The sequence below is a fragment of the Talpa occidentalis genome, unplaced genomic scaffold (genome assembly GCF_014898055.3).
Source record: "Talpa occidentalis isolate TD23 unplaced genomic scaffold, MPIMG_talOcc4v2.1 talOcc4.2, whole genome shotgun sequence".
In the NCBI taxonomy this organism is placed as follows: domain Eukaryota; kingdom Metazoa; phylum Chordata; class Mammalia; order Eulipotyphla; family Talpidae; genus Talpa; species Talpa occidentalis.
In genome coordinates this window covers 135,883,365-135,909,433 of record NW_023602073.1, presented here as the reverse complement: position 1 = coordinate 135,909,433, position 26,069 = coordinate 135,883,365, and the positions used below count along the sequence as shown (strand labels likewise).

The following is a 26,069-nucleotide window of genomic DNA, read 5'->3' as shown; positions in this document are numbered from 1 at the left end:
ATACAGAGCATTCACTATGTATCAGGCTTTATGGAACAGCTGGCACATGAACTGAATCTTGTGTCTAAGTAAGTATTGATAGATCATGGTTGAGGTGATAAAGTCCATCAAGTAAAGCTCATGGCCCAAGGAAAGGCATAAAAATAGAAAATACTGGTCATGCATGAGAATAGTGACTAAGCCATCATTTCTGCAATCTTGGTTGTTAGAGTGGATATAGTGGATGATCGAATTGAGCAGAGGATAAGGACTGGAGGGACATAAATGACAACACTACGGATTGGAACTTGGCAGAAAATGGGGACTCATCAAACGTTTTTGAGGAGAGCTGTAAGATCAAAGTATTGCTTTGGGAAGTTTCAAGTAGCAGCCATGGTGTGTAGGTTAAGTTGGTGAGGGCAGAGCCTGGGGAGAGGGAGACACCTGCAGCTGGCCTCAGTTTCCCCAGTCAGTTTGCCCAGGACTTGACTCCTCAGGGTTTGGGCTACTGATCTCCTGCTCTGTTCCTCATGGTAGCTTTCCACCAGCTGGTTCATAACCCCTTCTGGGAGTCATTTTAGTCTCTAGTTCCACAGTCTCCCCCTAGCCCCTAGCCTTGCAGAGACCTTGTATCCAGAGATAGATAGTATAAACTCATTAAGATTTTGACTGTGATACTGCTCTATTTAACTTATATGTACACACTGAAGATTTGTTCTTTAGCAAATACAAGTTTGGGGACTGCTGTTTACAGTAGTTACAGTGCTTTTTTACTAGAGCATGGGTATCTAGCCACTGATTAAAAAATATGCTACCCTCACTGTAATGTAGTTTCTGTGGAAAAATAAGAATTGATTTGCATGATTTCAACTTATGGAGACTTCCCAAGACTGCATCCAGTCTGAGCTAGCACCCTGTTGCAGATATACAAGTTTACTTGTGCTCCTCCTAACTGCCTGCTTCAATGTAGCCTTATGATGCACTCTGCCTACAAGATATCTTGATCTGGATCACTGCTTGGCCTCAATGCAAATTAAATATGGGGTATACTTAGGCCATGCAAACTAAGTTTCATATTCGCTTAACTTAAACATGAGGTAAGACTGACCTTTCTAGCCTTTAATTCCTCAGACAAAACTATAAAATACTAAAACCAAGTTGACATCCTCTCTAATCTCTGCCTTTGAAATCCTTCTGATTCTTCAAGGTCCATGTCTAATATCATTGTACTTCAGCCATCCTTGTTTGTTCTAACAACAAATTTTTAGCTCTGCTGGATTATTTTTGTAATACTTGTCAGAGAATCAGCTGGGCCATTGCCAGGGGATGTACCTGGTTCCAGTGCCATCTCCTTACTTAAATCCCCTGTGACCCCAGACAGGTTACTTAGCCACTATAAGCCTCATTTATAAAATGGGAGGAATGTCATTTTGCTCTTAAGATTCTTTGGATGACTAAATAAGATTAATGTATATATATTAAAAAAAAACAAAAAACAAACCTTGCCCTATGTTCAGAAAGTGTTAGCAATTTTGTATCTTTCTTCTCTGGGGATAAGTTAGGAGGTCAAGCATTACATCTTAGCTATCTTGGTAAGCCCCTCCCCAAAACTTACCTCTAAAAGAGCTTACCATTTTGAATGTAGTAAATATCCCATAGATATTTCTTTGAGGAAAGAAATAAATATGCTTTTTAAATTGAAGCATTCACTCCCACAAAAAAAGATTCATGAAAAAAATCAACCTTAGGTTCTAGTTTATCAGGGACAGTCCCCATATTAAGAATTAATAGCGCCCCCTTTTGCTCTGAAAAGTGTAATGATTGGATAATAAATTTTAAGGGCACCCTATTTATGGAATATTTGCAGTTTTGAATTATTATGGTACTTTGATGATTATGTTGATATCTATATTTCATGTAGATATTTTGTCTCTTAAAGGGGATTATAAGCTACTTAGAACACAAATCATTTCATCTTATGAAAACTGCTGAGTGACTTGGATGTATGCCAGTGCAGGGGGACCAGAGCATATCCAGAGGAGTGGCCAGAGAGTACTAGAGACACTTGTATTGACCATGGTCTATATGCCACTTTGTATTTAGTATTTAAATGTGAAAATCTGATTTTATTTTCTGTATCAAAAAGAAGTGTATTTGTGTTAAAATAAGAATGCTTATCTTTCTGTTGATCTCAAAATAATGCCCAGATATTGTTAACAATGCTCAGAACTGTGTAAAAGTTAGCACATAAAACCCACATTTTAAAGGAAAAAGTGTAAAGGTAGAGCCTATTTATAAAAAAACCCTTTTCAAAGGCAATTGTAAGTTAAGTAAAGAATTTTAGTCCTTATTAAAAAATTTAAGTGACAGTGGTTTTTAAGACCTAGAAGTCTTATCTCCTCTAAAACAGATATATTTAAAATTTCTGATGGACTCATTCCTGACAACAACCCCAATTAAATAATACTTCCCCCACCCCCAAAAATTACTAAATGCATTATTAGAATAAAAAAATTATTACACCATGGAATTTAAAAATAATTCTCTCTGCTCTACATGTGTATGTATAGATACATATATGCCATTTTAATTGTTCTTTGCTAGCAAAATTATGACATTAAAACCAAATTCTACATTCAAGTGACAAATTCCTTTTCTAGAGGAAAATTGTCCCTTCATTGTTTTATTTGTCTGCCTCATTCCTTGTTGCTTCCTATGCACGTATTTTAAAATCATGACCAAAGACCAGGAGTGAACTGATTTACCTGAAATGAATAGCTTCAGGTACGCTTCTTACATTTGTGTCTTTTACCCATACATGCTACATTTTAGTGAAGGTTTTAGTTAATGTGTAGGTATATCAAGCTATGTGTCAGTGGAGAAAAGTCATTCTAACATGGAATGAAAGGGCAGAGAGCATGTCTATTTATTTCCCTATAGCAGACCTCCTTCCAAAACAGCACCTAAAATATGGTATGTCCTCAACAAATATGCACTGAACAAATGAACTCTGATATGCCAAATGTGGACTCACCAAATTAATAAAAGGGTAGAACTAGATCAGGAGACACTAGCCTTCTCAGGCCTTCTCTGGAAACTGTTGCCATGCAGAGTCTTTGAATAAGTTCCTTTTCTAGAGGAACAGTAAAAAAAAGAAAAATTCTTCCCTACTTGATAAGCTTGCAGAGAGAAAATGAAGGCAGGGTGTCTTTATTTCTGCTTCTGTCTCCTAGCAAAACAAAGAGCAAGTTCTAAGTAAAGGCTGCTGGGCTGGGTGGAAGACCCAGCTTCTTGCCATTATACTCTCTGAGGCATGTTGACATCTTAGAGGATGGGGGAGGATTTGGAGGCTCCTTGGGAAGGAACCTGGCACTACTTGCTTCCCTTTCTCTCAGTGGGGAGCCCAGGCTGTACCCGCTGTGCTGGGGCTGGCTAGAAGTGTGCCAGGTCATGTGCACACTTGGGTTGCTCCTCTGGCCCTGTATTTCCCTACAACTCCTGCTGGCCTTTGCCAACCCTGTAATTGCTCCTCTGCCTGCAGTACATCTCCCTGTCCTGTTACCTGATGTGCATTTTGTGCCACAGAATGGGGCTGACCTGGTCTCAGCTATGCCTAGTCAGCATTTATAATTATTCCCAAATCTTTTAAGCTCTTCACCATAAAGGCATAAGTCATGATTGTTTAAGCTGTGAGCAAATTCTTCCAATTAGAATGTATACGTGTTGGCTAAAGTAAAGTAGCTTTGGGTTTCTGCAAGCCCAAACTGAAGTTTGACATTCCTGTACTGTATCATTGTAAATGTGCTTGCAAGCCCTACTAAATAATTTAAGGAAACTCTGAAAACGGGTTAAAAAATAGCTTTTGATATTCATGTATCAGAGTGTCTTCAGCCTGGAAGTTGAAATCCTTATGAGTTCAACAAAGGGTTATATGAAAATGAGAGAATTTGTTTCCTTTCCCTGAGCTCCAGGTCTCCTATCCCTAAGGAATGGGGGCGCCCGCACATGTAACGGGGCATTCCCACATACGGGATGCCAAAGGAGAGAGGTTTCCTCGCTTTTACTCTGGCCAGTGTGCTGTGGCCCTTGATATGAGGGAAGAACTGTTTCAGGGTTTCCCTCCTGTGCTTGCTGCATCCTGATATTTATGGCTCCCCTGTGGGGTGGAGGTAGCTATGGAGCTTATTTTCCGAGTCGTCTGCTTTCTTCAGTTCAGGATGGATGCCTTGTCTTTGTGTTCCAAGGTGTGTGTGTTTGTGTGTGTGTGTGTTTGTGTGTGTGTGTGTGTGGTGGTGGTGGTTTTGTGCCTTGGTGTTGGGTCCAGCTGCGCAAAAAACAGACAGCCGTTGTGTCATAGCTAATTCTTGGTCTGTGCCCACATACTGTAGGTGAAGTCTTTTTTTACCCGCTTCTTCAACTAATTATATGCCTTCCCTATGCAACTGTAATTATTTTACCAGCATCTGTGAAACCTATATCATTTCCCTTTTAAATTATAGTCAGAAAAATGGCAAAAATAAACCGATTTTGAGAGTATTCGTGGAAAAGCAACTTCCACTGAAGAGATCCCCTGGTTTGGAACATTAATGGTAGCATTTCATTACCTGACACTTCCAGGGGATGGTGAAATATTGGCAGATGCACTTAGTTTCCAATTGGAACTTAAACTTATACTTCATAGATTCTTCTACTAAGAATGCAATACACTAGCAATCTTGACCCGGTCACTGTGGAATTTTATAATTCCTTTGCACACTGAAAACTTTCATGTGATGCTTTGACAAGACCATGCATTCCTTCTTGATGTACTTCATGAATTTACTTAAAACAAACATACAAGGGCCTCCCCTGGTGGCACAGTGGTTGAGTTGAGTGCTGGGCTGCGAGGCTGCTGGCAGCCTCTGCAGCGCCGGTTCGTTCCCCGGCCGCCGGCGAGGGTCCCACAAAAAAACAAAACAAAATAAAAACAAACAAACAAACAAACATACAAAAAATGATTTAGGTGTCTTTTCATCCATGCAGTCAATTCAACAGTCCTTAAATTCAACTGATTGTAAAAGACATTTAGGTATTAAAGCATCAACATCAGAGCTTTATGATGGAAAGCCTTGCCCAGCTACAGAAACATGACAGCACATTCCCACACAGTATTATAAAAATGTCAAATTCTAAAGCAAATTGCACAGCAAGTAGGTTCTGTCACATCCTCTCTGTCTTTTCTTTATGTGTTGCTATAAGCTTTGTCTCTGTTCATGATTCTTTCCTCTCTGAAATATTCCCTTATCATGGGGTGATTCTTCTTTGCAACCTTTGGATGTAGTTTTTCATTCTTAACACTGAGTTTGGATGTATTAATAAAAAGAAGCCATGCTTTTCAATAAATTAGATAGTGTACATGCTTTACATCAGCATCTTTCTTTCTCCCCCTTCAGTACTGTGTGACCAAGGCTTGAATGTACAGGATGATCCATTCATACAGCAGGAAACATTTCTGAAGTTTCTGGTATGAGTGTGGCAGAGACTGTTTGACTGTTCACTAAGCCAGCGACCTGTTTTTCCAGGGCTCACAGTCACCCCGCTTTTCCAACCTCTCCTGCAGTCAGACAAGCCGTGTGGCTGAGGTCTAGTGAATGAAATGTGGGTGGAGGTGCTATGTGCAGCATCAATGCATGACTCATATAAATCCCTCCTTCGGGTCACCTTCCATGTACCCCTTTTGCCAGCTTGAGGCAGACAATAACCCAGCCTTGAAATCCTTTTGCAGAAGGGTAAAGGAGCCCCAATTCTTGACCTTCCCTGAGATGGGAGGCATCTCTCTTTCAGGACGCATGTTAGACTGCTGTTGTGAATGAGCTGTTACACATTTTGGATTTTGTTTGTTATAAGAACAGCTGGGCACTTTCAAATACAGGTGGAATCCTGTCTCTGTGGGCCGTGCTCTGTAGTCTGAGAGTCCAGTACATCAAAACTCTGGCCCAGTATGAGGAGCTGTTAATAGGTGTCTCTTCTCTGGAATCACAGGAAGGAGGGTCATGCTTAGACTTCAAGAGGAATAAGAATAAGCCAGATGCCTCCCTAGATCACTGGAAGAACAAAATTCCAAGTTAAAACTTAAATCATGACACATAAGGTTATGATGGGGACAACTATGCATTTGTGGCTGACAAAGGCCATGTACTTAGCCTGTGATGATTTTCATTTTAACATTGTATTATGAGTACAGATTTGGTCACTTCTTGAAGTAACCCAGGGGTGGTAGCAAGGCAGGAATTAGAATATTCACTTTATAGAGGAGTAAACCAAGGCCCATGAAATTTAGTGATTTGTCCAAGCTACATAATCAGGAGAATTGATTCAGTGTGTTAAGTGAGAAGTTACAGGTCAATGGAAATATTTGGGGATATCGAGTGAAAGAGAATTAACTTAGAACCCTGTCACCAACATTTATCTGTGAGAATTTCAGCTTTATCTTACCTCAACTGTCAACATGCTATGTTTCAGTGTTGCCATGAGCGGTCAATGAAATAAAGTTTTTAGAAGTGCGCTTGCCCTTGCTTTAAGCTAGCATCTTTTTCATGTTATCACAGCGATGCTTACCTACAGCTGTGCAGTTCTGTTCAACTGTTTTTGATACTGGCCACTGCTTGACCTCATACTTGGTGAGGTCTCAGGGAAGACCCTATCTCTTCCAACCTATGGGCAGCATCAGAATATTCTAGAAGAGCTGAGCCTCTGCTTGAGCCATCCTGGCCATCCTTCCCTGCACCACAGACTCTAAATGTCGGTTTTTTCCTGCCACACAGTGAGGGGGCCCCTGCCATTCCCAGTCTGTCCCAACTGTACAGGTTTCTACATAATGACCATTGTCTAATCAGTGCTTGTCCAGTAAAGCCATTATTTACCCATTAACATCAAGGAGCTGCAAAGGATAAAATTATGATGCCTCTAAAGCTGTTATCTGGCGGAGACCACAGGTCCTGTGCCATTTGGATTGTTTATAGGTTATTCTGGGAGAAACACTCAATACCAAATAGCATAGTTCCAGGTTTAGAAAAGAGTATTAATTCTTTAATGATCTCCATAGACATTCACACTTTCCATACATTTGGGAGTGGTGCCGACTCCTACATCTCCCCATTTCTCCCCTTTTCTTCTGTTTGCCCTCTCTCAGAATGAAAGGAAGCCATTTAGAAATTTTTGTCTTCTGATTTTCAATTTTAATCTTGATACATTGAAATTTTTCTCATCAAATAGATCCCTGTCACTGTAAGTAAAAATATTTTCTTGTGAAATAAATTTTAGGTTTTAAATCAATTTAGAACTTTGGAGATTTTGATATATATTTACCTATCCTGAGCCATCACACATTTCCTCATTCGAAGCATACTAGACACTTTGTAAAAACAAAGGCCAACTACTTAGAGACTTGAGGTGAATCACTTGGAAAGGAATTGAGTGTGTCATAGAGAAGCATAAATCAAGTAAAGATGCCACCTGTAAGCCACCTTATTAAACTTGATTTCTGCACTTTTCCTGGTAGAGCCAGAGGCGCTTAATAAGTGTTAATAATGACTAAGGTCGTATCATGGATGTTAATTGAATGTTGATAAGTATCTGAAAATCACAGTAGTAGAGACATACTCCAGCAGCTGAATGTGGTGATATGCTCTTTCCTGGGTTTGATGCATCAAATATTTGTGAGTAATTAAGACAGTTTTTTCACACCAGTCAAATGCAGACATTTTCAATGTTTTTTCCTACCACCCAGCTGTGCTACACTCCAGGCACTAAGTTTGATGTAAAGGAAACATATTTGGTGCTTAATCTACTTTCTGGGAAAATTCTTAGATAGAAATAAGGTATTTTAACATATGTGAGGGATGGTATGGTTTGAAATAGACTTCAATAATTTCATTGGATGAGAATGTTATTTACTGGTTTTCAACGATAGGTGGTTTTTCATGTATGAGTGAATAAGGTAAATTTCTAACTAATCAACGATGCTGGATTATTGTCAGGGGTTGGGGTTGACACATTAGTCCTTCCTGCTCTGCAAGGAGATTGTTTTCTCCCATGAACTGGATCTGAGCCCAGAGCTTCCCCTGCTTTCTGATGTACGAGTGTGCTTCTCCCCTGCAGCACCTTGAGCTTTAATTACCGTTTCAGGTTACATGATGGAAGGCAGCTGAATGAACTCTGATGTTCAGAACTTTAATAATATCTTTCAGGGAAATAGCTTCTAGCAAGTGCTAATTTTTTAAAATAATTTGTTGATTTTGAAGTGATATACCAATTAAACAAAAATTCACTAATTTTTACCCATTGTGCTATGAGAGGAAACAATAAGAGTGTGAAAGTCAACTTTTTTCAAGAAAAGATGGCGTTTGATAATCTTTCATTTTCCTCCCTTTTTTTAGTGTTTCAGTCCCACACAGAGGAATAGCTGCCCCAAAGTTAATGAGAATCACATTCTCCTCAGTCTTTAATAGATTCTTATGTGCTCTTCATGAGCTGCATTAGGAGCTGGGATGACTTTCCTGCTCCCAAGCTAAAAATGACTTACATTCTATGGCTAATCATGCTAGTCATTATATATGTCATTCTTACATTAATATTCTATATAAAAATTTGTACTGTATGAAACACATGTAAAACAGTTTGCCTTTTAAATATTTTCATGCTGTAAATTGTACTGAGATAAAACAGCACATACACACAACCACTCACTTGTGCTTACACACATGCAAAATCAAATAGCCATTTTCAACTAATTTGATGCACTTATAATAGCACAAGTAAAACATAGTAATTGCCTGTATTTACAAATGCTGGAAACTTAACTCTATTAATACATAAACAATAATGGCGATACTTTATGAGTATGCCCATTATTGTCCTGAATGATTTGCTGTGGCATATCATTTAATACAACAGCCTTGTGGCATAAAGAACTATTATTCTCCCTATTTTATGAGGAAACAGATGGTAGGATTGTTAATAATTTAACCAAGGTCTTATAGCTGGTGAATGGTGTGCTGGAATTGAGACCCAGCTCTATCTTAATTCCAGAGGCCACCTACTGCCTCATCCCAACACTATCTTCATGGAGTTGCCCTTAACCACCAGGACAGAATTTTCTCATGTTGACAGAATGAGTTAGACAGAAAATTACAACCCAGTTGATAGACTGAACAATCTGTTTGACTTCTTGGCTTCTTGGACCTGCAGGCAGAAGTAGGAAGTGAGACATCTGATCTTCCCCTTGTTGAAGGCCCATAAACTTGTACGTGAAAAGCCATATACCACTGAAATCACCAGGTGATTTCACCATGACAGGTGTATGTCTTTGATAACAAGGATCAAAGAACCAAAGTCTCTAAAGAAAAAACAGAAACATTATTGACTCATGATCTTCAACAATCCGGGTCTATTAAGTGCTTGCTGGTCATTCTTGGTCCCGAGACTTACCAAGTCCTTAGGCTCTGGATGTTTTTGCTGGGATTCTTTGGACTCTGATGCCTTGGTGTTTAGAATTTTGTCATTTGGCTAGCTTCTGTTATGACAAGAGATTTCTGACTTCTATGCTCACACACAAATCAAAGAAGAGAGAATTTCTTATGACTTCTCAGGATGGAAATCTTCCTTTGTGTTTGACAGGTACTGCTTATTGGTCCGCAGCAGCCCAATTCAGAATTATATATAATACTTTTCTTGATTTAAAACCACTATAGTAGGGGCCTCCCTGTGGCGCAAGGGGTTAAGTTGCAGCACTGTGAAGCTCTCTGTAGCTACTGCAGCAAGAGTTCCATCCCCGGCCAGAGAGGTTACCCACATGGCGCAGCAGACCTCTCCTGTCTCGCACACTGCTCCCCTCAGCAGTGTATTTCAGTTTACCAGCCCGCTCTGCTCCTGCTCTGTCTCTGGTGAATCCTCTCACCCCCCAACCCCCTGCACCTCTGACCTGTACCCCAGTTCTCCTATACAAAAATAAAATAGGAAAGAAACTACAGTTGGATAGGAAGTACTATTTATAAACATTTTCCATATGATGTGTTTATATCTTTGGGTCTGAGCAGTAGGTCCATCTTGTGTCTTTTCTCTTGTTTTTTTTTTTTTTTTTTAAGTAAGGAGATCACTACTCTTGAAGAAGATCTATTTTATGGAACAAATCATGATAGAAGTTAATAAGTAAGGTTTCTGATAGGTTTTTTGATTGTACTGTTTATGTCCTTCTGTTCACTTATCTCCATCTTTTGGAAAATTTGAAGTTTGAAGAAAGGGGACAATATTTGTCAAAAGAGTCATGGTCAGGATATTGATACACTCGTGATCAATGTACCTGTGTCTTTAAGGACAGACGCCTGCCTTTTTATGGACTAAATATCCCTAAGTAATAAGATGGACCGGCAATATTTAAGAGTTGTTAAGGGCATAGATGATTGCCAGCACTTAAGAAAGATGGTTATCTTGGTGGTGTTTATTTTCATGCCTCCCTTCCATTTATTAAACTAAAGATTAATGGCTATGGTAGAATTGCCAAGGACAGCAGAAATAATGCTTTTTTTAAACATCTTGTATGGAGATGTTGCAATGCCTGTACTAGAAAAACGATGAATTCCCCATTACTGAGGCTTCTGGCCTAAACAGTGGTAGGTCCCCTCCTGTGACTCTGCAGAATCTAAGGTAGCCAGGGTATTTCCCAGCCTTTTTACATCCCTTTGATGATAGAAACTCACTGTTGGATGCATGCCAGAGTGACTCTATTTAATGAAAAAAATGGATGTAAAATTTTTTGTTGATAGGGTCTCCCCGGTGGCGCAGCGGTTGAGCCCCAGGTAGCGAAGCTGCCTGCAGCCTCTGCAGCGCCGGTTCGCTCCCCGGCCACCGGGCGAGGGTCCCACATGGCGCGCAGACCTCTCCTGCTGCCTGCTGCTCCCCTCAGCAGTGTACCTCGGTCCCTCTGCCTGCTCTGCTCCCCGCTCTGGCTCTGGTGAATTCTGTCACCCTCCTGCACTTAAGACTGTACCCAGTGCTTGTATAAATAAATAAATAAATCTTTAAAAAAATTTTTTTTGTTGTTGTTGATAGATGTCTACTGAATAAGGTTTGGGCTGACTTCTGTTCACCACAAAGCAGTCGCATCACTCTCTGCCTGCCTGCAGTGTTGATAGAATTGACTCAGGGTCCTCAGTTAAATAGAAAATATCAGTTAGGGCTCAGGCCTTCTACTGTCTTCTATTTTAGTTTCTTTAGAAAGAAAACTGCTTTGTGCATGATTATCAACAATTTGGCAATTTAGTATTGACAGCCCACTTTCACCTGTTAATGTCAATTTTCAGCTCTTTAATACGGCTGTGTAAATTTTAGGCCGACACTCTTATTATTACCATTTTACTTTTGAGGAAGCTCAAACTCAGAGAAGGGAAGGGAACCACTTAAAGTCAGTCTATGGCAGAGTGGGTCTCAAACTTCTTTTTTCTTTCCACAAATCCCATGCACGGTCCCTTAAAATTAGTTCATACTGGGCCTCCCCAGGTGGTGCAGCGCTTGAGCGCTGGGCTCCGAAGCTGACGCCGCAGCCTCTGCAGCGCCTGTTCGATCCCTGGTTGCTGGAGAGGGTCCCACATGGCGCGCAGACCTCTCCTGTCTCTCCCGCTGCTCCCCTCAGCAGTGTATTTCATTGGTCTGCCTGTTCCATTCCCCGCTCTGGCTCTAGTGAATTCTCTCACCCTCCCGTGCTTCTGACTGTACCAAGTGCTTGTATAAATAAATAAAATAAATCTTTAAAAGAATAAAATAAAATTAGTTCACAGGAGGGTCTCCCTGGTGTGGGGGTTAAAGGCTCAGTGCTATCAAGCTATCACCAGCCACTGCAGCACCAGTTCGATCCCCGGCCAGGGAGCTGACCCACATGGCGAGGCAGACCTCTCCTGTCTCGCCCGCTGTATTTCAGCAGTTCTGCCCGTTCTGCTCCCCACTCTGTCTCTGGTGATTCCTCTTACCCCCTCCCCCCCGTGCCTCTGACCTAGACCCCTAGACCCCAGTTCATGTGTGCATAAATAAATAAAATAAATCTTTAAGAAAAAATTCACAGGATGTATGGTGCATAGAAATAGCCTTGCACTGGGAATTGGGAGGCCAAGAACTACTTTATAATTGTGTCACTTTTGAGAAATTTCTTTGACAATTGCTTAACCTTTCTGAGCCTCAGTTTCCTTCTGATATTAGGAGGACATTATGAAGTTGAACAGTAAGTTTTGAAAAATAAATCCATGTATGTAAGCGGAGCATTGTTAAAGTATATTCTTCTCTGTGTGGTATTGATTAAAAGAAATATAATAATCTGCTCATTCAAATAATTTACACCCATGTTAAAGCCAGAGAGCAGATGCTGCAATAAAATTGCTTTTGGCACCTGGTCTAGGGACCTAACTAAAAGCAGGGCAAACATTATAAATTAGAAAATATGATAAAATTTTTGTTTGTAATATTCTCTGTGTTTTTATTTACCTATTTCTTTTTGCTTTTTTCTTTATTTTGGCTTGTTTTGATGAGAATCTGTGCAAAGGAAGAATTTTTAATCTTTTAAAGCAAATTCTTTTCCCCTCATTGATTCATCAGAGAGAATGAAGTAAGATTCCAAATAACATCAGTAAAAGTAGAACCAGTGAATGTTGTATGAATTAAGAACATTTGTGGACCTGCAGATTTTGGCAAACTACTTTCAAGGCAGAAACAAAAGCATATTCTTTTGATTTATTATAATTTTATTCAAGGTGAATTATTTCTGTTGCATTGTCTAAATTGTATTCTTTAAGTTATTTGTATGGGTGTGAAGAATATAGAAACTAAGCTAATATGCCCAAGTTGATATTAGTCAAATTTGACTGAAATCCAAAATTATAAGTGCCAAACATACTGTCCAGCATTTGAATTTATTTGAAAACAAAGATAAAATTAAATCACATATAATTGGTTAATCAAAGTGACACTAAAAATGGTTTTTAGACTTCAATTTGTTTCAAATTTTAGCAACATTTAGGATAGTTGATGCTTATCATGTAAAATTAGAGATTAATTTGAGATTTAAAATGTTTTCTGGTCAAATGAAATTCTAAATTTATTAAAGTACATGTATCCGAATAAGATTTTGTACCCTATGGATATCCAGCAAATAGAAAACGTTTATCCGACCCCTCAATACACTGCACAGGATTTGCTTGTAGGACCTGCCAGTGTGAGTTGTCTGTGTCCAAGAATATGTCAGATGCATTTACCATGTCTGCTGTTGAGCCTTGACAGTAGCTGGAAATTTGACCATGTCTCAAAGATAATATGATTTGACCATATTATTTCCATATTATTTATATACAATTTCTTAGAGAAGGAAAAATAATTAAAGTTTCTCTTGAGTTGTATTATAGGTACCTTTTCTGTTGTAGTACAAAATCTTTTCTTGGAATCAATACAGTTGAAGACCAAAGGAAAAAGTTAAATTTGGGGGAGTTTCCGCATAACTTTTTATATACCTGGAACCAATTAGTTTTCAGTCGTGCTGCCCAAACTCTATTGAACTATAAAAATAGCTCCAATTTTAGCATTGGTTTGTAGCTACATTTATTGTGTCTTTTGTAATAGTTTCTGTCACTAAGGATGTGTGTGTGTATGCTCGTGTGCGTCCACACAAATGCATGTGAACATATCAGAAAGTGCTAGTATGAGAGAGTGGGAAGCAAAGGTAGAAATGGTACGTGAAGGTAGAAGTGATGTTAGTGATCAAAATACATGCCAAGAAGGTCTTGAGGACCTACTTTCTAGAGGAAGACCCCAAATTTAGATCTATTTAGTTTTCTAACAACCAGCCTAAAGAGCAACACTAACCAGGCTTAACATGTAATGTCTTTAAGTAAGTTTCCCATAAAAAATGTAATTCTTCTTGCTGCTGAAACCAGATAAAATTCTCCCCTGTGTCTTCACTTTAAGTAGATAATTAAAAATCATAAACTATACTTCTTTTTAATTAATAAATTAAAAAGGTACCTTTCCTTACTCATAATAGCAACAATGCATATTTCAGTTATCTTTGAATTGGAAAAAAGTGTGACATGGAATCATAAGTTCCTTTTGGGAAATCGATTAAATACTGAAAAAAAAATCACCTCAGTTGTTAATGATGCCATAAAAAAATAAATATTCAGGTCATTAATAAATACTCCCTTAATGTCTATAGAATGAAGCACAGCAAGACTATTCTGTACTGTAGTAATGTTCTATATAAGGTAGTAATATAGAATTATGAACTATATATTTCATTATTGTATTCTGTTCCTCACAAAATTTCTTTGTGAGTCTATCATCTTGTAAAAATTTATTGCCAGACTACTATGCCAATCTTCCTGGATATAGCAATCATGCATAAGAAGAATTATTGTTTCTGTTTTCTGCCTCAATAAAGAAATATCCAAAATACTAAGTAGATTGCCCAAGGTTACACACCTGCCAGGTATCTGAACTAGGCCAAGAGTAGGAATTTCCTGATTCAAAATACAGTTTTGAATTTTGTGCAAACATAGCACTTTTTCTTCCTCATGTCAACAATTTTATGTACTTTTTTTATGACCTAAAAAAGTACAACTCAGTTGTTCATATCACAATATCTGAAACGGCGTGACTTAAAGAACTGAAATTTATTTCTCACTGTTCTGAAGGTCAGAAGTTCAAGATCAAGGTGTGGCCAAGTGGGTTTCTTTGTGAGATCTCTTCTCTTGGCTTGTAGATGGCCTTACTCTCACCCTGGGTGTGTGAGAGAGTGAGCTCTCTGATTTTTTTCCTCTAAAGATATTAATCCTGTGGAATCAGAGAACCTTGCCCTTATTGTAACAGGGTGGTCCCAAGGAAAGGGGGAGGTTCCCTGCCCCACCCAAGGGAGGGTGGAGCTGAGCAGGAAGAGGAGAAGCTGCAGAAGAGACTGAGGAAGGAAGCAGGATGGAGCCAGGAGACACGTGAAGAAACTGCGCTTGTCTTTTGGTCGTGGACTGGGTGACACAGATGTGGGTGAGACCCGTGGGGAGGTGACCATGGCAGCTTTTATCTTGACGTTGATTTTGCTCTTTTCCTTCCGGACTTGTCCGGTTGTTTGTGACCCTTTTCTGTGGGTCCCCACTGGAAGATGCTTTAGACTTGTAGCAGGCTTTGGGGCCTTGCTCTGGGCCAATCCCATTTGGATGGACTTTTACCCACGAGGGGATGGGTGACTTTGGGTGCTTGATTTAGAAACTAGATTCTTTGCCTTACCTGTATTGTTTCCTAGTTTTATTAAAGTTCCTTTTCATTAAAGTCTCCTATGTTTTGTGTTGATGCGGCGGATGGCAGAACCCATTTAGAATAGGCAGGTTTGCGGGGCTTGGGCTACCCCTCTTCCTGTCCTATAACATTATGACACCATAAACTTTCCTTTCTTCCTTAGAAGCTTTGTTTCCAAATACAACCATCCTAGGGGTTAGGACATCCACATATGAATTTTGGTATGTGGGTACAAACATTCAGTCCATAAGAATGATCAATTTTGAGAGACATTCATGTAAAAGAATGCACAGATGCTCCACCTTCATTTCTGTGTCTGGGTTGAATGTGCTGATCTCAACTGAGCCTCAAGGACTTAGGTAGCCCCAGGGCAAGCTTGAGTGAGCCATTGTCATCTGATGCAGTTGCTTCATACTCTAAATTGACTCTGTATCCTAGTACCATTGGGAATTGAAGTGACCAAGCCCCAGGCTAAGTGTCTGAGGGCAGTTATAACTCGGAGTAACAACAATAGTATTGGAACAATTGCCATGTGCTGGCAATTGTGCTTTGGGTTTATTGACTTCAGTGTGGCTCACTGAATTGGCTGGTTAAGTGATTTTTTATTTTGTTACTTCTGTTTATACAAAAATTCCCTTATCACATAGATGGTAAAGGCTTGATCCATACTTTCCTTGAACCTATATAGTCTGACTTCAGTGCTTTAAAAACAACCCCATTCTGCCCTTGTAGTTATCAAGTAAGCTTCTTGATAGTCAATGAGGTTACAAAAGGTAGGGATATTCCAGAGCAAATCTAGGGAAGACTTTATATCTACAGAGCCATAGATGTCAGCAATCTTTACTGATTTTGACCAACCCTCAGGGCAGTAGGAATTTGTGCCTGTATTGCCTCTAATTCATCAGTCTAATCTGGAAGTCTTCTTTCTTTCCCCTTGGTTTTCTCTAACATTCACATTTATATATTTGACATAAATATACACAGAATCAGCACCAAACCACTTGGGTCTTTAGCAATTAAAGTGGTCACTCCAATTAATAAGGAGATAGGAAAGAAAAACTGAAAAATTCACCTTGGGTAATTAATTTGGTTACTGTAATGAGATGAGATCCTTGATAAAAGGTGAAGTAATTGGAAGTTTAAGCTTATTATTTGGTAAAATAATATTCATTTCTGGTAATTTATTCTTACTATCAAAATTTCTAACATAACTTACCTCATTGTTACACCTTCCAACAGTTATAAAAGAAATTCTCTTTGTATCTGGCATCTTGAAAAGTACCATCTGGTACTTACTATCTGGTACTAATCCTTTTTGAGATTTGGGGTGCTCACCTTTCCTGAAATCCACTTAGTTTAGTCATTTGACCCCAATGGGCTTCAGTGTTAATTGTTGAATAAAATGGTACACATGCCGTGATCTCTTCATGGTCCATGTGTGAACATTCATGATGCTCTTTTGCAGTCATTAAGCAGAAAGAATATTCTGGACATACATACTTGGTATGTTTATACTCAATCATTAGTTCATTAATTCATTTATTCACATTACATACCTAATCTACTTAACTAACAAATACCCACTTCCTACTCAGCCACCATCCTATGGGACGTTCAAATGGCTTCTTAAGTTTCAATATGTTTCATATGTGGTTGAATATATGTAATTAATTCAATAAGGTAAGGCATCTGCATTCCAGAAATTAGCTAATAGTTTGATCTTCTAAAACTGAATAGCATTTCTAAAATCAGTATAGATCACTTTTTGTACTTATTCTATAAGGAGACCCTCACAGCTGGGCTTGTCAAGAAACAGTTTAGAAAAAATATACAAAGATAACTTTTCTTTAAATTGTTTCAATTGTTCATAAACAGTGGTGTATAGTTCCTCATCTTCAGTGTTATTGAAAAAAGATACATTTATTTCTTTTATTATAGTTGATGTATTATAGAATATTACATTATACACATATTCGTTACTTTTTATTAATATTGCATATATTTTGGTGAAGAAATGCTCTTTTGAAATGACCTAATAAGAAATGTGTGCTTTTTTTAAAAAAGATTTATTTATTTATGCATACAAGAGCGGGGGTACAGGCCAGAGGTGTGAGGGGATGATGAGAGGATCCACCAGAGACAGAGTGGGGAACAGAACAGGCAGATTGACTGAAGCACACTGCTGAGGGGAGCAGTGGGCGAGTCAGGAGAGGTCTGCTGCGCCATGTGGGTAGCTCCCTGGCCGGGAATGGAACTCGTGCTGCAGTGGCTGCAGACAGCCTCATAGGTTGCATCCCAACCCTTGTGCCACCAGGGAGGCCCAAGCAATATGTGCTTTCTAAGATTATAAATGCATGAATTCTTCAGCGAACATAGCTATTTAAATCATCAAGCCCTTCAATAAACTCACTCCTTCTCTCACATCAGATGGCCAGCCTTCTACTTTCCTGAGCAGATTAAGAACATTTTAGCAGAACTCTTCAGTTTCTGTTCTAAAATGCGATCTTGTTTCATTATTTCTTCCTTCTCTCCAGTCTAAAAAAGAAAAGTTTCCCTTCTTTCATTTAAAACTGTTATTTTAATCTACCCTTTTGTACTTCCTTATCTTTCACACTTTTCCAGGAGTTTACTCCACTTATTATCAACAGGCCTTTCCCCCTTAGCTTCAAGTCTCCTTTGTCTTTTCACAAACCACCTTTCAATCTTGATTCTTTTTCAGAGTGCCAATTTGCAAAAGTTTCCCCCAAAAATGGATGGAAAGAGATGAGATATAAGTGTGGACTTTCTAAAGTGTCTCCATGATGGTTGGAATTCTCCACTCAGGACCACGGGGCAGGCTCTTGCTGTCCACCAGTAAAGTTCCTTTACCCCCTGCCACCATCTTTCCTCTCAGCCCAACCCCATTATTCTCCATACCTGATGTTCTTGTCACATCTACTGTTTTCTTCAACATCCCTTGCTGTTCTTTGCTGCACAATGACATGGTCACACTAAATGCCTGTCCTCTGGCCTCTCTGCCTGCCAAATCCTGGCCTTTTTCCCCCCAATATCTGAGATAATGTTTCTTAAAAGCAGCATCCCCCAGCAACAAGCTCTTGCTTCTGCTCTCCCACAAGAAAACTCTATGCCTGTATTGCTTTTATAGCTAGTTTATGTCTTTTCTCATTCCTTAGGCAGTAAGTCTTTGAAGGCAGGAATCTCATTTATCTTAGAGTACCACATGTTTTCATATTGTTAATTCATACTTGATGTCATTAAAATTGATTTTAATTTCATGTGTGTATTTTTTGGTAAATGAGACAAAAATATCTGGATTCAAGCTCAAATAAGACATTTGCACTCCAGTAAGATTTTCTTCATTATGTTAGTATAAATAAGGTTTGAAAAACTACATGTGGGGGTGTTTGGGCCATTTGAGGGAGTTCTGGAATTGCCTGACAGAGTTTGTTGAGTAAGTTCTTACCACCATATAGTTGAAACTTGAATATTTTCTAGTCTTAAACTTCATAGGTAATGAATGATATATTCCAAGATGAGACTGAAAATACAAAGCCACTCAGAGTTTATCAAAGTGACAGAGAAGTACCTGAATGACCAGGCAGCATAAGTAAATACAAAGCTTTTCTGGTTACTTCATTTGAATAAAACATGACCTCCTTTTGACCCATTTACCTCTGTGGGCTCTTCCCTGGTGGTTAAAGCCTTTTGTGTTCATACACTTTCTTGACCATGAGTGATATTCATGTTATCAGCTGTGTGCTGACTTTATGTCCATTTGTAAAGACTTGAGGGATAGTGCCCTATTGTTTACTTCCCTGTATGCCTCGTTGATTCAGGGACAATGTTGAATTAAGATAGGCTCTTTGATTTACTGAAATTGCATACCCCTCCACGGCACATAGGTCAGCTTCCCCACGCTGTAAAAACTTTCAAGGGAAGAAATAGAATTTCTAAATAGAATAGAATAGAAAAAGAAGCAGAGAAATGGCATTTCAGGGGCTCAGTTATTAGAGGAGGGTAGAAACCATCTGTTTAGTTGGTTATATGTCAGGCTTCACCTTTATTCTACTTAAGGGATCTTTATTGTATGTAGATCTATTGTAGGAAGACCGATGGCAGATTTTTTTTTTTATCACATCTACACATCAGTTTTAGCTTGAAATATGGAATGCAATTTAAATTTTCATTTGTGCTTTTATTGCTTTTGGTATTATTTTCATTCTTATGGGAGGTTCTTTCCTAGGATATAGATTTTCCTTTAGGCAAGTTCAGCCTATTTTATGCATACTTATGAAGACTCTGCATATTTTACTTTTTGATTTCTCTATTCTCTTTGTTTATTTCACATAATCCAAAATTAATAGTAGCCTTTTTTTATGCTAGTTCGGCACATCCAGGAGTAAAAGAAAAAATAGAGAAAGAATGATGAGCTCATTTGTATACACCTTTAGCAACCAAATAATAAACATAAACACTGCAAAAGAAAAAAAACTTGAGAAAGCAATACATTGGAGTTATGACTTTGTTATGTCGTATTTATTAGAGTATAGTAGTCAAATAGAGCTCCTTTGGCTTTGCACTCCAAATATTTAGTTAAAAGAGTAAATATTTAAGATAGCTTGGCAAGAAATAGTTCTTTACCTACAATAATAATATCGTGGAATAGAAGAGAGGCTATTGAAAGGGAGGGTGAGAAAAAGAAAATGGGAAGATGTATCACAAATAAGAAAAAAAGACTTTTTTTAATTATATAAAGCGTGTAATTGGCTCTTTCCTTGGCAAAAACAAGGAAGCATAGACCATCCTGCAGGAAAAGTAGTGCCTGTGCAGATGGGGGACCTCGTGGCAAAATTTGATATAATGAACGAAAGGGCTTATTTCTACTGACTTTCCTTGCTTTGGGGGACATGATCTCATGACTCAACTTAAAATATTTTCTTTTAAACCAGAGACACACTACGGGGGTGAGGAGGGAAGAGGAGAGGAAGGACTAGGGTCAAAATAAGGGGGGGGGTGTAATTGTATGGGGAATATAACCAAAATGATAATGCATACATTGTGCAAAAATGAAAAAATGATGTAAGAATTATATAAAATAAAGTATTAATTAAAAATATTTTCTTTTAAAAAGTTTTTCATTATAAAATGATAAGAAGTTTTAGAAAGGAAAATAGTTTCTGCTGAAAGATGAAAATTATTATTTTTGTTTTGGCTACAAAATGATTTACATCTTAGAAAAATTGGTTATTTTGTCACTAATTTTGTTACTGGGTACTCAGTTTGGAAAAATTAAAATTTTTGTTGAATTTATTTTATTTTCCATAAAAATTAATAAGCAGCCAAATAGACCAGTGGCTTTTAAGGCTACTGTTATTTTCTATTGCTTTGAGTGATTAACTTTAAAATGTGGATGATAATGTCTTTGCTCATTCTAAGATATTAATAATTTATTCTTTACTTTCCATTACTTTATTCAGTCAATCAAATTCTTCAATGGGGCCAAATTAATGGACTCGCAATAACAGGCTCTATCATGGAGCATGGGAAATAACTTACTTGAAAGTTTGAAGATACAGCTTTTTCCCAGGTCTTTTGACTTCTTTGGGTGTTGGCTCTTTTCACCTGTTAGTTGGCTGATAGAGTTGATGATTTCGAAAATCTTTCACAGTAGTAAATACTCCCTATGTGATTTAGAATACACTAAAAAATTAATGGTGATAGAAGGAAATACATATTTGCTCTAAAAACAAGTTTGTCAGATCTGATTTATTTGATGTCAAATATGTGATCAAGAAGAAAAACCTCAGTTTTGACTCTGATCTTGAAAAATGTGACCCTTGCAGGAGAGCACCTGTGGGGAGAATTTTGCGTTGCCAATACTGAGCCATCAGAGGCCAGATGCAGAGTAAGGACCAGAGGCACTATACAATCCTGAGTCATCAAAGAATGATTAAATTATGTTCAGGAGACTGTAATTAACTCAAGGAGAAGGCTAATGTACTTTGGAAAATAATCACTAGCAGATGTTAAAATAAAAATTATGTTCTCTGTGGTCTTTACTCAACCATAAGTCTATAGTCACTAGAACACCTTATTCCCTAAGCATCCCTATGAACCAACATTTCACCACACAAAGATTAAATATAGACAATTATCAAGAAACTGGAGAGATAGTCTTATATTTTTATTTCATCTGACAAACTGACAAATGTATGTATTTCTAAATATGACGTTGAGAATGATGTGCTTTTGTGTATTGGCATACAGAGTTTTCTTTAAAGACTTTGTTTCATTGCTTTTTGAAAACCTTTCCTAATTCTCTCTATAGGATTGACTATTCTGTGGTCCCCTATATTGTGTTTATGTTTACTCCCAAACACCTAAAGCACATTGTCAAGCTTACTTTTTCCCCACATCTGTCAAGTTGGCATTCAATAAAGGTCTGCGAGTGTTTAAAATAGTCAGGAACCCTGGTGAAGGAAGCTTCAGTGACTGCTGACTTCACATGTACCTCTTTTCTGTTTCATTTTGTTTTTAAGAGTTTGAATTTATACACTACTTTATTTTATATCTTTTCTGTGCTCCAACTCTGACTGCCCACTGAGAAACAGCAATCATGCAAAAGTAGCTCTGGGACCATTTTTACAGGCTGATTCTAGAACCCGAACCCTAAAAATGGGTTCTGCTTGCCCCCGCCTCCTCATGTGAAAACACCCTTTTCCTGTATGCCTTTTTGACTTGCGGAGCCTGCTATATTGCTGTCCTAGCTATGACTTGCCCCTGGTTCTAAAATTACCAATTTTTCCTTCCCTATAGTAGAATCTCTTTAACCCCTTTTAATCTTCTTTGCAACCTGAATCTCAACCCAGCCTTTGCCTTCACATTGAAACTGTTTCTAAAGATCTAAGCTTTAGCCACATTGCTCAGTGTTGGTGTGTGTTTGTGTATTTTCACAGCCTGTGTCTACACCTCCCAAGTTGTCAATTTGCATCCTTTGTTATCAATGTAGACTTTCCAAGATCGCACCATTGGCCCATTTAAAGCCTCTGGGTGTTTGTTTGTTTGTTTGTTTGTTTGTTTGTTTGTTTGTTTGCAATGGGGGAAAAGACTTCTCTCCACGAAAAACAAACAAACAAACAAAAAACCACCTTTGCAATTGGTGAAGTGTATCTAAAACATGTATTTCTCTTCCAGGACCTTCTTGCCATCTTTCTCTACTATTTTGAATCTCTTTTGCTCCCTACTATAAATTGAAAGTTTCTATATAAATTAGAAGTATGAAGAGTAGTGTTTACTCCAAATAGTGTATATTTGTTTAAGCTGAGAACTGAAAGTGATAGGAGATGCTTCTATTTGCTTAAGAAGTTTGCCAGTGAAACCTTAACTGCTTGCAAGATTCATCAAAAACCATTATTAGGGCCTCCCCGGTGGTGCAGCGGTTGAGCGCTGGGTTGCAAAGCTGCCCACAGCCTCTGCAGTGCCGGTTCGATCCCCGGCTGCTCCCCGGCCACCAGAGGAGGGTCCCACATGGCGCGCAGACCTCTCCTGCCGCCCGCTGCTCCCCTCAGCAGTGTACTTCAGTCCTTCTGCCTGCTCTGCTCCCCGCTCTGGCTCTGGTGAATTCTCTCACCCTCCTGCGCTGCTGACTGTACCCAGTGCTTGTATAAATAAATAAACAAATCTTTAAAAAAACAAACAAAAAAAAAACTATACTTAAAAAAAAACATATTAAACCATTAAGTCAGAACTGATCTTAAAATAATTTGGAAAAAGCCACTGCTTTTTATTCTTCAAGGGAAAACCAAACATGATATAGGTCATGAATTTTTAAGTCATGCAGCAAAAACAGTTTTTGAATCCTCTTCGTGAATAGAGGCAATTTCTGAAATCTGAACTTCCAGATATATGTGCACGTCATGAGCCAAGTGTTTCCTATTTCATTTCCAGTAGCCATGGTCCCCAAAATTTAGATTTGGAAGTTAGAACTGGGGACACTGGCCCTTCACAGCTTGTCTGGCGAGGGAGAGGGGGAGGAGGAGGCACGCACGTGTTTCATGGGGCCTGTGGAGGCTTTTGGTAGGAACAATGACTTCTGGGTCTGGGAATGACTGGGTGCCTGTCTGGAGTTACAACACAGCTAGTGGGAATAGGTGTCAGTGCTGTCTTCTGAGGATTGCATTCTGCTTTCCCTCTTAAAAAAAAAAAAAAAAAGATTTGTTTATGCATAGAAGAACTGGGGGCTAGGTGAGAGGTGCAGGAGTCACCAGAGACAGAGTGGGGAGCAGAACTGGCGGATGTACTGAAATACCCTGCTGAGGGGAGCAGCAGGCGAGACAGGAGAGGTCTGCTGGGTCATGTGGGTCAACTCCCTGACTGGATAGAACTCAGGCCATACCTGTGACAGCACTGAGAATTAACCCCAAGGCCACCAAGGAAGCCCTACTTTCCCTCTTAGCTCTGTGTGCAGAGGCTATGGAGTTGGCACTCATCAGTAGTCACTGAGTTCTGCATGTTATTGTTCCCTGTAAATAGCTCTATGGGTTGAATGTTTATGAGTTGGGTGAATTTTGCCTAGAATGCAAAATGGCTCAGTGATTTATTCATTTTTTCCTGAGGGATGCCATGCTTTATTTTTGATTAGTTCATATTGCCAAGGTAGTTGTTTTTAATAACTCTTTAACTTAATTATTTTTTAAATAAAAGAGGTACTATTTGAATTGTTAAAAACATGAAGATAGTTAATTATCTTATAGAACATATATGTCTATTTCGGGGTGGGGGGGAGCACTGTCACAGTTCCCTGAGTGGTTCATCAATCATACTTTATGATTTTGATGAAATTCCAATTTTGAGAATTGTAGAACTTGTCAAATGTCATTTTAAGTGCCAGCAAATGGCTGATTTGAGGCAAGAAGAACAAAGTTTAAAAAAGAAAATAAATCTAGCATTTGCTTAATAATTTGCCCTTTGCAGCAACAGAATCTTATCTGACCACCCACGTTCATCTGGCTGCTGACGTGGTTCTTGCTTCAATTGCAGAAGCTATTTTTGCACCTTTTGTGTCTTTTGAGGAACCGAGTGGGCCTACTTGCTTATAATGATTCACGTCTGAAAGTGCACAGGGTGTCCTGAAGTGCTACTGCAGTGATGTGCAGGAACGAGGAGGAAAATTAAAGCAAGCTGCTTCTTTTAAGCACTTGGAATGTTCACATGTAGCAGTACTGGATGATTGAGGCACGCTGTTAGGTTTTGATATTTTAGTTCTTCCTATGAAACAGTAAGTTTGCTGGAAGAAAGGACAATGTTTTCAAAAATGAACACATATACAGTCACTATTTATGGAGAGCATAGGTATATATTTATATGGACCTTTTATACTGGGAGATTAACCATTTTAAGATGGTTGAGTGGTTAATCTATTTGGATTAAGTAGTTTCACCAGCCTGCTATGCATTTCTTGGGATCAGACTTGGATAAATATTAATTCTAAGTATGAGAAAGTCCCTTTCTTCATTACTTGCCAGAGTTTGCTGTTTCAAGATTTTACTTTGGTTGGTTTTGGCTTTCTATTTCAGGAATTAATTTTAGCACAAAACATAACAGTACTGGAATAAACTATAGAAAAGAATTTGCAACAAGCTTATCTGAGACTTCATCCTGTGGAGTTTTGTTGTTGATGCACCAAAAGAAGTTTTGTGGGAATCTCAGCTTTGAGGATGAACTGTATCTTCAGCAGCAGTGGCTTCATTTCCAGATCCACTGCATTAAGTTTTAACCCTAGCATTATTTTCCTAACTGCCTCCCTTTTCCTATTAGAGGCAAATCTCTTTTCATACAAGTTTTTATTAAAAGATTTGAATGGTGCTTATAAAAATGAAAACTTTTTTTTTTTTTTTAAAGATTTATTTATTTATTTATACATGCACTGGGTACAGTCAGAAGCGCGGGAGGGTGAGAGAATTCACCAGAGCCAGAGCGGGGAGCAGAGCAGGCAGAAGGACCGAAGTACCCTGCTGAGGGGAGCAGCGGGCGGCAGGAGAGGTCTGCGCGCCATGTGGGACCCTCCTCTGGTGGCTGGGAGCAGCCGGGGATCGAACTAGCGCGCTGCAGAGGCTGCAGGCAGCTTCGCAACCCATCACTCAACCGCTGTGCCACCGAGGAAGCCCTAAAAATGAAAACTTTTCTTAAAAAAAATCTTGAAAGTTCCAGTCCACATTTGCTTTCTACAAGGAAGGCCTTTCTTTCTGTGAGTGAAGAATAAGCACTCCTATTACATGCACTATTATCGTCATTGTTTAAAAAATCTTCTTGTTCATCTTTTAGATTCCCGGAAGTTGTGCATGAGTTCCTGTGGAGAGAGCTGGCATCCCAGAAAGCAAAGCCAGTTGTGATGCAGATTTTTGACATAAGGCTAACAGGTTAATAACTCAAATTTAGTATTTCATTCTAATGTTTTTATATTTAATTTGAAAAAAGTTTTGGCCTACTCTGTACGTGTGTGTTCACTGACTTTGTCATCAAATCTGGGAGGAAAAAATGTACATGCCATTTAGAAAAGTGCAGTAAGGATTTGATTTGGTTGATTTTGTTTTTCATATTAAACCAGCTTTAATTACAAGTTCCTGCATGGAGGTATATCATTTAAGAGAGTTTCTTTCCAGCAAAGTTTACTTTCATGTAAAATTCTACTTAATAAGTCCTAATAACTTTGGCTCTGCAGTGGGAAAACATTCCACCAGAAAAGCAAAATTATAATTATAAAAAATAAATAATAAATATTTATGACA

The 26,069-nt window shown here is 38.7% G+C and overlaps 1 protein-coding gene across 24 annotated transcripts in view; it reads left to right on the top strand.

Annotated features, from left to right (window-relative positions):
• The window catches only part of HIVEP2 (HIVEP zinc finger 2), a 186,721-nt gene that overhangs the window by 134,640 nt on the left and 26,012 nt on the right, over window positions 1-26,069 (top strand). For all 24 annotated transcript variants that reach the window (XM_054697877.1, XM_054697886.1, XM_054697892.1 and 21 more), the window contains one exon: window positions 25,606-25,700. The gene's annotated coding sequence lies outside the window, so the exon portion shown is untranslated. The remainder of the gene's footprint in view (window positions 1-25,605; window positions 25,701-26,069) is intronic.